Source organism: Hippopotamus amphibius, chromosome 12, assembly GCF_030028045.1.
Source record: "Hippopotamus amphibius kiboko isolate mHipAmp2 chromosome 12, mHipAmp2.hap2, whole genome shotgun sequence".
In the NCBI taxonomy this organism is placed as follows: domain Eukaryota; kingdom Metazoa; phylum Chordata; class Mammalia; order Artiodactyla; family Hippopotamidae; genus Hippopotamus; species Hippopotamus amphibius.
In genome coordinates this window covers 28,214,454-28,232,795 of record NC_080197.1, presented here as the reverse complement: position 1 = coordinate 28,232,795, position 18,342 = coordinate 28,214,454, and the positions used below count along the sequence as shown (strand labels likewise).

Below are 18,342 nucleotides of genomic sequence, written 5' to 3'. Positions count from 1 at the left end.
AGGAAGGGGAGCTCAAACAGACATGAATGTCTCAGTCAACTGAAGAGCTAAAGATCAGAGTTCAGGTTTACTGAGATGTCTGGAATTTGTGAAGAGACAGCAAAAAGACAGAGAAGAAAACCCCCAAATCAGCACTGAGATCCCCTTGAATTTTCAGCTAAATATTAAGTGACTTACACATGAAGCAGAACTCCATGGGGCCTGGCAAAGAACAACTACCAGGGAAAGAAAAAACTCCAGTACAAGAAAATTTCCAACTACATAAGATCAAAAACAACTGGAAGATTTTTAAGTTCTGAGCATTCAGTGTGCAAGTATCTTGTGGAACCATTCACCAGTCTCAATGATGAAAAACCAAAAACATTTTCCCTGAGATCAGGAACAAGACAAGATGTCCACTCTCACCACTATTATTCAACATAGGGTTGGAAGTTTTAGCCATGGCATTCAGAGAAGAAAAAAAAATAAAAGGAATCCAAATTGGAAAAGAAGAAATAAAACTTCTTCTGCATGTACTGTTTGCAGATGACATGATACTATGCATAGAAAATCCTCAAGATGCCACCAGAAAACTACTTAAGCTAAATAATGAATTTGGTAAAGTTGCAGGATACAAAATTAACACACAGAAATCTCTTGCATTCTATACACTAACGATGAAAAATCAGAAAGAGAAATTAAGGAAACACTCCATTTACCATCGCAACAAAAAGAATAAAATAGCTAGGAATAAACCCAGCTAAGGAGGTAAAAGACCTATACGCAGAAAACTATAAGATACTGATGAAAGAAATAAAAGATGACACAAACAGATGGAGTGATATACCATGTTCTTGGATTGGAAGAATCAATATTGTGAAAATGACTATACTACCCAAAGCAATCTACAGATTCAGTGCAAACCCTATCAAATTACCTATGGCATTCTTCACAGAATTAGAACAAAATATTTTACAATTTGTATGGAAACACAAAAGACCCTGAACAGCCAAAGCAACCTTGAGAGACAAAAATGGAGCTGGAGGAATCAGTCTCCCAGACTTCAGTCTATACTACAAAGCTACAGTAATCAAGAGAGTATGGTACTGGCACAAAAACAGAAATATAGATCAATGAAACAGGATAGAAAGCCCAGAGATAAACTATGGTCACCTAATCTATGACAAAGGAGGCAAGAATATACAATGGAGAAAAGGCAGCCTCTTCAGTAAGTGGTGCTGGGAAAACTGGACCACTACATGTAAAAACATGAAATCAGACCACTCCCTAACACCATACACAAAAATAAACTCAAAATGTATTAAAGACCTAAATGTAAGGCTGGACACTATAAGACTCTTAGAGGAAAACATAGGAAGAACACTCTTTAACATAAATCACAGCAAGATCTTTTTTTAGCCCACTTCCTAGAGTAATGAAAATAGAAACAAAAATAAACAAATGGGACCTAATGAAACTTAAAAGCTTTTGCACAGCAAAGGAAACCATAAACAAGATGAAAAGACAGCCCTCAGAATAGAAAGAAAATATTTGCAAATGAAGCAACTTACAAGGGATTAATCTCCAAAATATACAGATTGTACAGCTCAATATCAAAAAAAAAAAAACACAATCAAAAAATGGGTGGAAGATGTAAATAAACATTTCTCCAAGGAAGACATACAGATAGATGGCCAAGAGACACATAAAAATATGCTCAACATCACTAATTATTAGAGAAATGCACCCTAAAACTACAGTGAGGTATCACCTCACACTGTTCAGAATGGCCATACTCAAAACATATACAAACAATAAATGCTGGAGAGCGTATGGAAAAAAGGAAACCGTCTTGCACTGTTGGTGGGAATGTAAATTGATGCAGCCAGTATGGAGAACAGTATGGAGGTGCCTTAAAAGACTAAAAATAAAACTACCATATGACCCAGAAATCCCACTACTGAGCATTTACCCTGAGAAAACCATAATTCAAAAAGAAACATGCACTCCCATGTTTATTACAGCACTATTCACAATAGCCAGAACATGGAAGCAATCTAAACATCCATTGACAGATGAATGGATAAAGAAGATGTGGTACATATACACAATGAAATATTACTCAGCCATTAAAAGGAACAAAATTGGAACATTTGTAGAGATGTAGATGGACCTAGAGACTCTCATACAGAGTGAAGTAAGTCAGAAAGAGAAAAATAAATGTAGTATATTAACATATATATGTGGGATCTAAAAAAATGGTACAGATGAACATATTTATAAAGCAGAAATAGAGACACAGATGTAGAGAACAAACATATGGACACCAAGGAGAGAAAAGGGGATGGGATGAATTGGGAAACTGAGATTGACATGTGCACACTGCTATGTATGGAAAGATACCTAGTGAGAGTCTGCTGTATAGTGCGGGGAACTCTACTTAATGTTCTGTGGTGACCTAGATGGGAGGGAAATCCAGAAGGGAGGGGATACGTGTATACATATGGCTGATTCACTTCGCTGTACAGCAGAAACTAGCACAACATTGTGAAGCAACTATACCCCAATAAATTAAACACACACACACACACACACACACACACACACACACACACAGAAGTCATAAACCTTGTTACTCTGGTTGTAAAATAATTCTAGCAAGTTGGGTATTTGGTTGCATGCTGATAGCAATTACGGGCTGATTGGAGAGGGACAACAGTTTCCCCTAAAATCTACTCCATCCTGAGGGTGTGCAGGTGAATAAGACAAGTCTTTTTCTTAAGGAGTAGGTCACCTAATAGCAGAGAAACAAACACGAATAATTGCAAGAAGTAATAAACTAAAAGCTGCAAAAAATGGAATCCATAGTCCACATTGAAGGGGATCAAAATATGCCCTTCAGCATTAAGACTATTTTTGGAGGCAACTGAGAAATAGCAGGTACTGAAGAGCTCTCTGCCCTCGCCTTTCTTCCTAATAGCGGGGCATCAATTTTGCTTTGTGAAGGTGACATAAATTTCCACTTATAAAGGCAACAAAAGTGACGGGCCTAACCGCTGGACCGTTAAGGAATTCCTGTGAAGGCACAGACTGTTTTAAAGTGTTTTTTTTATCCAAGTGCATTCCAGACTGCAATGCTCCAGGGTGCTACAGAATTTTCCGACCCAGAGCCTCCTACAGCCATAAACCCAAAAAATCTCCAAGGAAAGCGTGTACCTGGCAGAGACCAGGGAAAGGGTAACCTAACAACGGAAAACCATTTTGGCAATACCCACCCTTCTCCAGCCTAACACCAGTGGAAAAACTTCACTCCCCGTTTCACTATATTTTCAGCATGTTTTCACTTCCTCCCCATGGTTTCAGCATGGTTTTTACTCCCATCCTATGGAGCTGTGCTCAGACTTCCTTACAAGGTGGCCCTGGTGGGGCCATATGGGGAGCTAATCTTCCATCTCTTGACCTGCATATACAGGAGGTGCTTTGATTCCCTTGAGATTCCCTTGCAGAATAGTGTCAACAGAGACTAGGTGGAGCTGAGCCTCCAACTCCACCCACCACCAACAGAGACTAAATTATATGGTGTGAGTTAGAGCTAGTAAGCACTTCACTTTGCCCCCACCTTGGTGTTCATCTTTGCCAGGGTAGTGTCAGCACAACTCAAAGGGGAGGTTAAATTCACACAAGTTGCCAGTCCTCAAGCTACACCTCAGCAGAGGATTGCCTGCTAAAGAAGGAGGAGGAGGAGGAGGAGGAAAAGTAAGTTAAGTTGGACTCAAAGTTTCATATGTATTATAATATGTGATATCCAAAATGTCCAGAACACAATAAAAAATTATTCATCAAGCCAAGAAACAGGAAAATAACAACATAAATTGGTGGAGGTGGGGGCAGAGAGCGGAATGGATGGACAGCAATACCAAGGTTAATCAGAAGTTGGGATTTTCTGACAAGAATTTTGAAGCATCATAAAGTGCTTCAAGAAGCAATTAAAAATTATTTGAAACAAATTAAAAGTAGAAAAGTTCAGCAAAAAAAAGAAGCTATAAGAAAGGGACTGAATGGAAATTAGAAAACAAAAATATAATAACTGAAAATTTTAAAATTCACTGGAGGGGTTCAATAGTACAGTGGAGATGCCAGAATTGGTGAACTTGAGGAAAGATCAACAGAATTTACCCAATCTAAACAATAGAGAGAAAATAGATTGAAAAAAACTGAGTCCCAAACAACTGTGAGACAATAACAAAAGAGCTAATATTCAAAATAATCTGTTTCAGAGGAGAAGAGAGAGAGAGAATGAGACCAAAAATGTACAGTATGTGAAGAAATAGTGACTGAAATACTCCAAAATTTGGCAAAAAGCATAAACCTACAAATACAAGAAGCTAAGAAAATCCCAAATAAGATAAACCTAAAGAGATTGATGCCTAGAAAACTGCTAGAGATAAATGATTTACTACTTATAAGAGACCACAAATTTGAAAGACGATTTTGCATCTGAAACTATGGAGCCCAGAAGTAGATGACAAAACATTTTTCAAGTACTCAAAGAAAATAAAAAAGTAAACCATGGATTCTATAACTTGAAAAAAATATTCTTCAGAAATAATGACAAAATAAAGACATTCTCATGGAAACTAAGAGACTGTTGCTAGCACACCAGCCCTGAAACAATGGCTAAATGAAAAGGAAATGAAAGAAGGCTTAAAACTTAAGAAAGGAGAAGAGAACATTGAAATGGGTAAAAATAGAGGTAAATATAATAATTATCCTAATTCTTATTAATTTCTTAAATCATATTTGATAGTTGAAACAAAAATTATAATGCCATATGACATACTGCTCAATATACATAGAGAAAATAATTAAGGTAACTAATATTTTTCAAGTGAGGAGGCTAAAGAAGCCTAAATGGAAGTAAGATTACTGCACTTTGCTTGAAGTGGTAAAATGTTCATGCCAGTAGCTTGTGATACGTTACATATGTATGTGACTAACACTAAGAAAATAATGTAAAGCAATATACTTTTAAAATACTATAAGCAGGACTTCCCAGGTAGTCCAGTGGTTAAGACTCCGCACTCCCAATGCAGAGGGGCTGGGTTCCATCCTTGGTCAGGGAACTAGATCCCTCATGCTGCAACTAAGACCCGGCGCAACCAAATAAATAAATATTTTTTTAAAAATGCTATAAGCAAAATGAAATCCTAAATATTGTTCAAATAACCCACAGGAAGTTTAAAAAAGAGAAAGAATGGGAGTAAATAGAAAACAAATGATAAAATGGTATACTTAAGCCCTAATATATCAATAATTACCATATATGTAAAAGACATACCATAACATCAGTAAAAATGGCAGAATAAGGAATACCAAAATTTTACCTCTTCGTAAAAGCAAATGAAAACACTGGCCAAATTGTCAGAATCAACTTTGTTGGAATTCTGGAAATTAACCAAAGCCTTGTACCTGCCTAAGAGCACTTATTCAAGGAAAAATCCTGACTCTCGGTAAAATAGTGAGCTTTCTAGCATTTTACCTTACCCTAGTATCATCTCTCACACCCACACTCAGTGGTAGCCTTGAAAGTAATAGCCTGCATTCTCATTACTGGAAAGAGCAGAACAGACCTCATTCACAAAGAACTCATTATTTACCTGTCTGGTGGCTCCCTGGAATACTGACTCAAAAGACTTGACTTTATTTCACTTGACTCAGAACTCACCAAGTGCTTAAAGACCCTATTGGGGGCATTTGTCAAAAACAATTACAGACATATATTTTAGTCAGAGCTGCCTGAGGTGATAAATAATGGCTGAGGAAAACAATAGATTTACCAAAAGGTTTGGGAAGAAAGGCTGGGAAATGAGAGGTCTAGATGGGCTTTGAAAAGCTCTGACACATTCATGCATGCAAAGAAACAAGAAAGCATGACTCATACAAAGGAGGTAAAAAACAATCTACAGAAAGTGTTCCAGAGGAAGCCCATACTGTGGACCTACTAGACACCAACTTTAAATAAACTATTTTAAATAAGTCCAAACAGGAAAAGGAAACCATGTCTAAAGAACAAAAGAAGACACAAATAAATGCAAAAACATCCTGTGTTCATGGATTGAAATACTTTATATTTCTGTGTCAATGCTATCCAAAATGACCTACAGATTCAATGCAATCTCTATCAAAATTCGGGCAATTTTTTTGCAAAAATAGAAAAATCCATCTTAAAATTCATATGGAATCTCAAGGGACCCTGAACACCCAAAATAACAAAGTTAGAAGCCTCGTATTTTCTGATTTTAGAAGTTACTATAAAGCTATGGTAATCAAAGGAGTGTAGTAATAGCATAAAGACAGACATATAGATCAATTGAATAGAATAGAGAGTGTAGGTATATATCCTCACATATATGCCCAAATGATTTTTGACAAGGTTGTCAAGACCTTTCAATGGGTAAAGAACAATATTTTCAATAAATAGCACTGGGAAAACTAGATATCCACAAGCAAAGAAAACAAAACAAAAAAACAAAACAAAACAAAACCAACAAACAAAAAAACCAAGTTGGATACCTACCTTATACTATATACAAAAGTTAACTCCAGGGGGCTTCCTACGTGGCACAGTGTTTGAGAACCTGCCTGCCAATGCAGGGGACACGGGTTCGATCCCTGCTCCAGGAAAATCCCACATGCCGCGGAGCAACTAAGCCCATGCGCCACAACTACTGAGCCTGCGCTTTAGAGCCCATGAGCCACAACTATTGAGCCCATGTGCTGCAGCTACTGAAGCCCACGCGCCTAGAGCCTGTGCTCCACAAAAAAAGAGAAGCCATGGCAATGAGGCCTGTGCACCACAACAAAGAGTAGCCCCCGCTCACCGCAACTAAAGAAAAGCCGAGCACAGCAAGAAGACCCAACACAGCCAATAAAATAAATAAATTTTAAAATAATAATAATAAAATAAAGGAGCTCATTATTAAAAAAAAGGTTAACTCCAAATTGCTGAAGTACCTATGTATAAGAGCTAAAACTATAAAAAAAAAATTTTTTTAACTCTTAAAAGAAAGATGGTTTTACTTTTTAAAAGAAAATAACAAATGTTGGCAATGATGAAGTTGGAATTTCATGCAGTGCTGATGGAAATGTAAAATGATGTCTCCTCAAAAAAATTAAACATACAATTACCATATGATTCAGCAATTTCACTTCTGGATATACACTCAAAAAATGAAAGCAAGGATTCAAACAGATATTTACATACCCATAGTCATAGCAGCATTATTGGTAATAGTCAAAAGGTGTGATAAACAAAATGTTGTGTGTACATACAATGGAATATTATTCAGCAGTAGAAAGGAAGGAAATTCTGACACTACCACAACATGGATGAATTTGAAGATATTATGGTAAGTGAAATAAGCCGATCACTAGAGGACAAATGTTCTACGCTCCCACTTACATGAGCTACCCAGAGTAGTCAAACTCATAGAGACAGAAGTAGAATGATAGTTGCTAGGGGCGGAGAGGAGGGTAGAAGGGGAGAATGGGGAGTTAGTGTCTGATAGACTTAGTACTTGTCTAATATTAAAGTTATTCTACTCAGATGTGACCTTTATTTAAATTGAAGTATAGTTGATTTACAATATCATGTTAGTTTCTTGTGTACAGCAAAGTGATTGTGATTCAGATATAGATAGATATACATGTATTAATGCATATATGCGGAATACAGAAAAATGGTACAGATCAACTGATTTGCAAGGCAGAAATAGAGACACAGATGTAGAGAGCAAACATGTGGACACCAAGGGGGGAAGATGGGGTGGGGGTGGTTGAGGTGGGATGAATTGGGAGATTGGGATTGCCATACATATATTACTAATAAGAAAAAAAATCAATAGTACAACTTAAATTTATACAGTTTATTGTGTCAATTATATCTCAGTACGAGTTCTTGAAAAAGATATATATAGATATAAATATAGAATCTTTTTCAGATCCTTTTCTATTATAGTTTATTACAAGATACTGAATATAGTTCCCTGTATTATATAGTAGGACTTTGTTGTTTATCTACTTTAAACATAGTAGTATGTATCTGCTAATCCCAAACTCCTAATTTATCCCTTCCACCCCTCTTTCTCCTTTGGTAACCATAGGTTTGTTTTCTATGTCTGTGATTCTGTTTCTGTTTTGTAGATAAGTTTATTTATATTAGATTTTAGATTCCTCATATAAGTGATATCATTTGATATTTCTCTTTCTGTGTCTGACTTACTTCACTCAGTATGATAATCTCTAGGACAATCCATGTAGCTGCAAATGGCATCATTTCATTCTTTTTTTATGGGTGAGTAGTATTCCATTATATATATATATATCACATCTATATATATCACATCTTTATCCAGTTCTCTGTCGATGGACACTTAGGTTGCTTCCATGTTTTGGCTGTTGTAAATAGTGCTGCTATGAACATTGGGGTGCATGTATCTTTTTGAATTAGAGTTTTCTCCAGATATATGCCCAAGAGTAGGATTGCTGGATCATATGGTAATTTCATTTTTAGTTTTTTAAGGAATCTCCATCTCTATAGTGGCTGTACCAATTTACATTCCTACTAACAGTGTAGGAGTCCCTTCCTTTTCTCCACACCCTCTTTAGCATTTATTGTTTGTAGACTTTTTGATGACAGCCATTCTGACTGGTGTGAAGTAACACCTCATTGGGGTTTTGATTTGCATTTCTCTAATGATTAGCAATGTTGGAGCATCCTTTTCATGTCTTCTTTGGAGAAATGGCTATTTAGGTCTTCTGTCTATTTCTTGATTGGGTTGTTTTGTTTCTTGGTATTGAGCTATATGATGAGCTGTTTGTATATTTTGGAAATTAAGCCCATGTTGGTTGCATCATTTGCAAATGTATTCTCCCATTCCATAGGTTGTTTTCTCATTTTCTTTATAGTTTCCTTTGCTGTGCAAAATCTTTTGGTTTGATTAGGTCCCATTTGTTTATTTTTGTTTTTATTTCTTTTGTCCTGGGAGACTGACCTAGGAAAACTATGCTATGATTTATGTCAAAGAATGTTTTGTCTCTGTTCTCTTCTAGGAGTTTTATAGTGTCATGTTTTATATTTAAGTCTTTAAGCCATTATGAGTTTATTTTTGTGTATGGTGTGAGGGAGTGTTCTAACTTCACTGATTTACATGCGGCTGTTTAACTTTCCCAATACCACTTGCTGAAGAGACTTTTTCCCATTGTATATTCTTACCTTCTTTATCAAGGGTTAATTGACTGTAGATGTGTGGGTTTGTTTCTGGACCCTCTATTCTGTTCCATTGATCCACATGTCTGTTTTTGTGCCAATACCACACTATTTTGATTACTAGGGTGTAACTTTTTGAACCCAGCTATTCAGTTGCCAGATCCTAAACAAGCAATGAACATAACTGCCTCCCAGTACTAGAAGATACTTAACCTCAGTCTGCTACATCTGATATTTCTATTCCCAATGCTGACAATATAGTTCACTAATGGAACTTGTATGAGAGACACACAGGGAAATATAAAAGCAATTATGCAATAGTCAGTCCTCAGGAGGTTTTAGAGGCTTACATTCTCACAAACATAAAATCAACCAAGCAGCAGCACTCATGGCTATTATGTGAGCTTTTAAATTAGCCACCAGTCTTAAAGTGAATATCTATACTGATAGTAAATATATCTGTGGGGCCTGCATACTAAAGACCAAATTTGGAAGAATAGAGACTTTCTAACATCGGTGAGAACTAAAATATCACATGGGAATTAATTGCTGATTTATTAGAGTCATTGAAATTTCCCATACAGATTTATGTAATTCATTGTAGAACTCATACCAGACAACAAGATGAAATATCTAAAGGAAATGAATTTGCACAAAAATATCTAAGGTTTGGACTGAGGAAATTGAAGTCCCATTACTTCTATCCAGGGACTCCTATTCACAGTTTCAGAATTATGCAACTCCTCCCAAATTGGAAAATTGGAATTCAAGGGGAGCTAAAAAGAGCACCATAGGAATATAGGATTACCCAACGGTATTATTTCTCTGTACCCCAATTGTATGCATCCCATGGCTTTTCATGTAATCTAAGCAGCAATACCATTATGTGAAATGAATATAATGAAAATCTTGGAAACATACCACTCATATATAAGGATCAAATAATTTAGTAAATAATACAAAGATGAGCTGAATGTTAGAAAAATTCTTTACAGGGAACACTGAGGCTCACATCACCTAGGACCTAATAGCAAATGAACGTTGTAGAGCTTCTGCCATCAGAAAGTAAGAAATACTGTTCAGTAATGGTATGCATGGTGTCTCATGGCCAGAAGTGTTCCCATTGGATAAAGCAGATCCTCAAATAGTGATCAAAGCCCTACTGAATTACATTGGGTTGGCCAAAAAGTTCTTTCAGGTTTTTCTATAAGATATTGGCCAATCCAACATCATCCCAGTCTTTGGAATTCCTAAACATCTAGAATCTGATAGAGGATTTTGTTTCTGTGATAAATCCGAGGTTCTATAAAACTTTACAAATACCAATACTTATCATACACCTTATCATCCCCAGTTTTCTGAACAAGTAGAATGAATGAATTTTACCCTAAAGAATTCTTTGGCTAAGTTATACAACTTGCTTATGGTGACCATCAACCTTACCTTGGTTCTATGAAAATTAAGATTAATTCCCTTTAGCAAGCATGGTATTTCTCCCATTGAGTTAATGCTTGGAAGCTTTATGAATTTAGAGGTTAAGTCTAGCCCCTTACCTGATAACGATGGAAAACACTCCTGATCAGATATGTAAAGGGTTTTCTTGTTTCCCTAGGCTCATTCTGCCATCGTGCGGCCAGATGATGGAAGAATCCCCCAAGAAGGTGTCACCAATATAGACCAAGAGCCAAAGCTTGCATTAAAGTGTTCTAATGGCAGGCTGGATTGTGATTATGCTGGGGAGGACCCTACCAAATGTTGTTGATAACTCACACCACTGTCAAAGTGAAGAAGCAGCACAACGGAATACAAACTTCACAAGTGAGAACAGCATCAATGACTGAATGGGTTGTAACTCCCATTAAATACAAAGATTATATTCTCCAGACAGTAATTTACGATAATATACAAGATGAAGGAAAAGAGTTTCTAATGGACTTATGGTAAAAGAGACAGACTGGTGTTACTGTCTTTTTAGTTATCTTGACTATTATCATTTTAATATTTTATTTTGTACCAGTTAAACATGGAGATTATAGTTTTATTCCTCCTTCTCTTAAAAATAAGCATCTCAGGGACTTCCCTGGTTGTCCAGTGGGTAAGACTCCACACTCCCAATGCAGGAGGCCCGGGTTTAATCCCTGGCTAGGGAACTAGATCCCACATGCATGCCGCAGCTAAGAGCCCATATGCCACAATGAAGATCCCGCGTGCTGCAACTACGACTCGGTGCAGCCTAAATAAATAAATAAATAAATAAATAAATAAATAAAAAATAAGCATCTCAACCTCGTAGAATTTTATACCAACTAAAAATTGTCCTTAATATGAAGTAAAAGCTCAAGAAATCCCTTTATTTGTCTATAACATTTCAGATACACTGATTGGGCTATTTAAATCAAAAGGAAGTGGAAAATTCCAACTTTTCCACAAACAGAAATCTATATTACCCAAATATTAAATAATATAATCTTAAATATCACCTCCTATTGTATTACTAAATAGGAATTGTTAATTAAGCAAGCTGAATATGATTATACTCAAATTATATTCCACAGGACTCCAGCTACTCATCTTTCATAGCCACTGAGGCCTGGTTTATATGGGAAAAGAATCTAAAAAAAGAGTGGATATATGTAATATCTGAGCCCAAATGGTAGAATTGGTTTCTCCAAGAGGTCTAAAGTATATCTTCCCATAAAAATTTGTTTATCCTATTTATAACCTAGCAATCTTCAGTCCCTATTTAAGGCCCATAGGAGAATTAAATGAATGTCTTTTAATATTACTACTGCTAAAATGAGTCACTTTTACTTGCATGCAGAAGACTTTACCATTTTGGATATTTTTTATAGGGGGGTCAAAAGGACAATGACCAAACTAAAAGAGACATTAAGTACTGTGTTATGAATAATCAGAACCAGGGCCAGAATTGCAAATTCTTATGATATAGAAATACCAACAACTGAATACCTTGAGACAATTGCAGAACTATGTAATTTGGGAGCAAACAGGATGGATTAATTATCTAATACAGCATTTTGCAGTAGGATCAAAATTAGAATGAAACTGAGAAAGAATTTGGAATTTGACAGCTTGAAATGAAATTCCATTGCAATAAAATGTAGCTAAGCCCTCACCCGTAGAACCAAACAACTAGCTTTTCAACAACTACAGGATATAATTACTAGTACTGAACTACTGAATTATACCTACTTACGGGAACATTTAGGTATTGGCTACGGTACTATATATGGAAAGATTAAAGGATGGTGTAAAAAGATTGATCATATCATAGATTGAAAGCCAAAATTTGATATTTACAGACTGAAACTACTTAAAACTGAACCAATAAAATATAGTTTTCTCCTATACTGACATAGAACAACTGATGAATAAGTCTCAAATTGTAAAGCATTCAGAAAAACAAGCTACTAACACTAATCATCCATTTATAAAGCTGTTATATGATAAAGGAGAATTCTTATGTGTGGCTAATCAAAAATCTGCCTTTACATCACTAACATATTTTCAAAAGACATACACACTACTGTATATAAAATAGATAATGAATAAGAACCTACTGTGTAGCACAGGGAACTCTATTCAATACTCTGCAATGACCTATATGGGAATAGAATGTAATAAGAATAGAATCCAATAGGTATGTGTATATGTGTAACTGACTCACTTTGCTGTGCCGCAGAAACTAACAAAACATTGTAAATCAACTGTACTCCAATTAAAAATTAATTTTAAAAAGCTAGTCACATGAAACCAATTTTGGGGCTTGTTGGATATATAGAATATTAATAACAGCTCAAAGAGAAATCAACACTAGAATGCAAATTGTTTGGAGAATCTGCTGCTATAAAACAGTATCAAAAGAGGAAATGATTGTGGGAAACTGAACTTAATCTAACTTTACTAGTGAACTTAAACTTCCTGGGACATGTTGAATGATATGACTAATCTTATGTGCTACTTATACTGTCAGGGTCAACCATAGGAGATAACGATAAAGCATTGTGGGGAATGGAACATCAAAGCAAACCTGATAAGGAATTATAAAAAATGGGATGTGAGAGTCAGATCAATGTAACTATTGATGCAAATTGGATATCTGCTGACATTTACTAAAAGTAAACCATGTTTTGGATTAAGTATTTTTATTATTCCATTTACTCCTCTATTAGATTGTCAATAAAAATTCATTTATTATTTCCTTTGTCATGTCACCAAGATTTAAAATTTACATCTTTGATTTATTAAAGTATAATATAAATTAGTAAGTTTACCACTTCTTGGACAGTGTAAGAGCTTAAAAACAATTTAACCCATATATTCCTCTTTCAAATTACATCTTTTTGTCATGTTTTTGTGACTTAAAACCATGTGATGTTAATATAATTGTTTTATGTACCTAACATTTCATTCATATTTGCTCATAACTTTTTCAATTAACTGTCTTATTGAAGTATATAAACTACATCCAATAAAGTGCACAAATCAAAGGTAGACAGCACAGGAGTCATTCAAGGTGAACACACATGTAACCACCACTTAAGTGTAGAAGTAAGATATTATTTGCCCTTAGGAAATTGAAGATTATTCAAAGAAATGGAAAGATATCCCATGCTCTTGGATTGGAAGAATTAATATTATTAAAAATGGCCATCTACCCCAAGTAATCTACAGATTTAAGGCCATTCTTATCAAATTACCCATTACATTTTTCACTGAACTAGAACAAATAACCCTAAGATTCATATGACATCATAAAAGACCCAGAATTGCCAAAGCAATCCTGAAGAAAAAGAACAAAGCAGGAGGCATAACCCTCCCGGACTTCAGAAAATACTACAAAGCTACAGTAATCAAAACAGCATGGCACTGGTACAAAAACAGACATATGGACCAAAGGAACAGAATAGAGAGCCCAGAAATAAACCCACACACCTACAGCCAATTAATCTTCAACAAAGGAGGCAAGAATATACAATGGGGAAAAAACAGTCTCTTCAGCAAGTGGTGTCGGGAAAGTAGGACAGCTGCGTGTAAATCAACGAAGTCAGAACACACCCTCTCATCATATACAAAATGGCTTATTTGCACTTAGAAGCACTGATTGTGTTCCTAATCTATCACTATCCACACACCCCACACCAAAGATAATCATGCTCCTGAATTTAATTCTATTGTAGATAAGATATTCTATTGGTTTTGCCTGCTTTTGAACTTTTTATAAATGGAATTATACTGAAGTATGCTTTTGTGTCTAACTCAGCCATCATTATGTTTGTGAGTTTCATGTGGTAATAGGCATTGGATATTGTCCAGTGTGGAATCATTAGGAATAGTACTACTATGAATAATTGTATTCATGTCTTTTTATGTACATATGCAGCCATTTCTGTTGGAGAAATTGATAGGTCATGGATACGTATGTGATGACTTTTTGTACCTGCAGTCAAATAATTTCCCAGTTGTCATCACCTTAATACATCCCCACCAATATGTGATATTGTCAGTTTTTATTAACTTTAGCCATTCTCATGTGCATGTGTAATGGTAGCTCATTGTGATTTTAATTTGTATTTCCTTAATAACCAGTTGATGAGAGCCTTTTCTTACAATCATTGATCATTTGGCATTCTATTTTGTGAAAGGTCTGTTTAAGACGTTGGCTTTTTTTTTTTTCCTCTTATAGTGTGTCTGGATTTTTCTTAATGACTTGTAAGAATTCTCTATATAGTCTAGATAAAATATCTTTGTGGATTATATGTTTTAAAAACAGCTTCCACAACTCTATGGCTTTTCTTTTCACTATCTTAATGACATCTTTTGTTCAACAAATGTCCCTAGTTTAATGAGCTCCTATTTATCTCTTTTCCTTTATAGTTAGTATATTCTGTGTTCAGTTTAAGAAATTTTTACATATGCTAAGGTCATAAACATATTCTCCTACATTCCTTCCAGAAACTTAACTGTTTACCATTCTTATTAAGATCTACAGTCCACATGAAATTAATTTTACTGGATGGTGTGAAGGAGAGGCCAAATTTATTTTTTTCTATATGGATATCTAACTGATAAAGCATCAGTTATTGAAAATAGTATCCTTTCTCCTTTACTTTGTTGTGTCACTTTTCTCACAAATCAAGTAAACATATATGACTAGATCTATTTCTGGACTCTTTTATTTTGTTCTTTTTGTTTATTTATTTTTGCCTCAGCATTACACTTTCCTAGTTACCATGGTTTTATAATAAATATTAAAATTCAAGAATTTAAATCCTATAACTTTGTTCTTCAAGATTATCTTGACTATTCTTTGCCCATTAATGTTTATAAATCTTTGAGTTAGCTTGCCAATTTCCACAAAAATCGATGATTAGTGATGACTTTGGGGGGGGGATGGGGAGGGTGGGAAGGAGTCGCAGGAGGGAGGGGATATGGGTATATATGTATAAATATAGCTGACTCACTCTGTTGTACAGCAGAACCTGGCACAACAGTATAAAAAAATTACACTCCAATAAAGAGCTTAAAAAATTTAATAATGGAAAACAAACACATGGGGTTTTGATTGTGATAATACTGAATCTACAGATAAATTTGGAGAGTATTGCCATCATGTAAATAATATGGTCCTCCATTTGTTTAACTCTTTAATTTCTCACAATAATGTTCTTTATTAGTTTTCCACATAGAAATCTTTCCTTTCTTTGAATTTATTCCAAGTTATTTGATTTTTTTTCTTCCATTTGCATATGTGGTTTTTACCTTTTTTCTTTTTGCAGAATTTTATGTTTGTGCATTTATTTAAATCATTTTTCTTAAAAAGGAGAAAATATCTTAAGTATTCCTAATGACTTTTTTCTTTATTGAAATATAGTTAACATATAACATTGTGTAAATTTGATGTGTACAATGTGTTGATTTGATACACTTATGTATTGCAAAATGATTATCACTGTAGTGTTTGCTAATGCCTCCATCATATTACATAATTACCATTTCTTTTTTGTGGTGAGAACATTTAAGATCTACTCTGTTAGCAACTTTCAAGTATATAATATTAACTATAGTCACAATGTTGTGTATTAGATCCCCAGAACTCATAACTGGAAGTTTGTACCCTTAACCAAACTCCCCTTACCCACCCTCAACCCCTGGTAACCATTATTCTACTCCCTGTTTCTATTGTATGATCTAACTTCATTTTCTGATTGCTATTGACCTTGTATGCAGAAAAGTTAATAAAACTTCTAATTCTAGTAGTTTACTTGTAGATTTTTTAAATTTTCTACAAAAACATGTAAATAGGAGTAAATTCTTACTTCCCAGGGTTTTTGCGTGGATAATGATGATGATTGCTAACATTTAATGAGCACTTACTCTGTCTCAAGAGTTTTTGTCCTTTCAAAAGAACAACTTTCAAGTGAACTAAAATGTAGCCAGCAGTGTTGTCTTTGGCTCTTCAGAAAATCAAGTGTCGTTAGAAGACCAAGAAGTTCAGGAGGATGAATTGCTGGCCTCGGTGAGAATTTATGATAGAGGTGAATTTAGAAAAGCAGAGTCTGTCCAGGGCAGAGAAACCAGGATCTATTCAGACTTTCTACAAAATATCAAGGTATTTGTGGGTACTATCTTCTCCCGCAAACACTTAGACAACATGTGGGAAGAATACCATGGCAGCATGGTCCTGTTTGCCTGGATACATACTTGAATATTGTGTCTCCTTTTGAGCTCAAGCTGGCTTCTCAGGGAGGAAAAAAAGTGCAGAGGAGGAAAGCTCAAGCGTCTTTCAACACTGAGCTAGATTTTGGAGGAGTTGCTAGATCTGATGTAGACCAAGAGGAAGTTGTGGATGAAAGAGTCAGGAAGGATGTGGAATCATTGTTGAGTCTGATTCAGGAAATCTTGGACTTTGATCAAGCTCAGCAGATAAAATGCTTTAATAGTAAATTGTTCCTGTGCAATTATCTGTTTCTGTGAGAAGCTGGGTAGTGATGCATATACTTCTTGGAGTTCAGGCATGTGTACTGAAAAGTTTGTCTGAAGAACTACTTTGAAATCCAGATACCGGAGATGGCCAAGTTCAATGCTTCAACTAGCCAGAACTCAGGTGCCCTTCGGTAGCCACTCCTGGCCAGATCAAAGGACTAGTGCAAGCAGTTATTTGCCCATTATGACCACCTTCTCCACCAGTCCACTTTGGGCCTGAGACAAATGTGATGTATTGCCCCTGCCCATGCTGCCAGCTGCCTGTGGTGCAGAAGCCTAGCTGCGCCATGACCATCTGTTCCAGTTGCAATTTCGCCTTCTGTACCTTGTTCAAATTGACCTACCATGGGATCCTTCTATGAAAGGTGACTGCAGGCTTATGAAATGAGTACCTGCAAGCAGATAAGGCCAATAAAAGACTTTGGGAACAGAGGTATGGTAAAAGGGTTATTCAGAAGGCACGGAGACAAATGGAAATTAAGGTGTGGCTAGAAAAGAACTCAAAGAGCTGCCCTGTTGTGGGACTCCCATATAGAAATTAGAGAGATGTAACAAGATGACATGTACTGGATGTATGCAATATTTCTGCTGTATTGGCTTCTTTTTCTAGAGCAAACCCTTGTAAACATGGCACTGACACTGCCTCCCTCTGTTTGGGAAGATGAGATTGAAGACTAGTTAGCTCCTAGTGCTTAAGATGTAGAAATGGAGTCATGTATACAGATGTCGAATTATAATGCTGTATACCTGAAACATATAATAATTTTTAAAATACGTGGAAGTAAAATATTTGCCCTAATTTTTTGTTGAGTACACAAAGTAACTTTTCAGGGTATTTAAGATACCACTTATTCACTCTTCCTATGTAGAAGATATGAAAGAACTAGGTTTATATTTTCAGGTGTCACTACTGATTAAGGCGCATTCATACATTTTTTCAGTGTTACATAACTGAGAAATTTATAAGCCAAAGGTTCAGAAAATGAAAACTAGATATTAAACTTAAATATTAAAATGTGTCTGAAGCTCTGAGTAGTTAAAAATTATATATTTATTTTCTTCCCCAAGCTTTAGTTAAGGAGAGAGGT

The 18,342-nt window shown here is 35.5% G+C and overlaps 1 pseudogene; it reads left to right on the top strand.

Moving 5' to 3' along the window:
* The first annotated feature begins 3,113 nt into the window (after window positions 1-3,113).
* Window positions 3,114-17,919, top strand: LOC130833943 (E3 ubiquitin-protein ligase RNF14-like; annotated as a pseudogene).
* The last annotated feature ends 423 nt before the right edge of the window (window positions 17,920-18,342 follow it).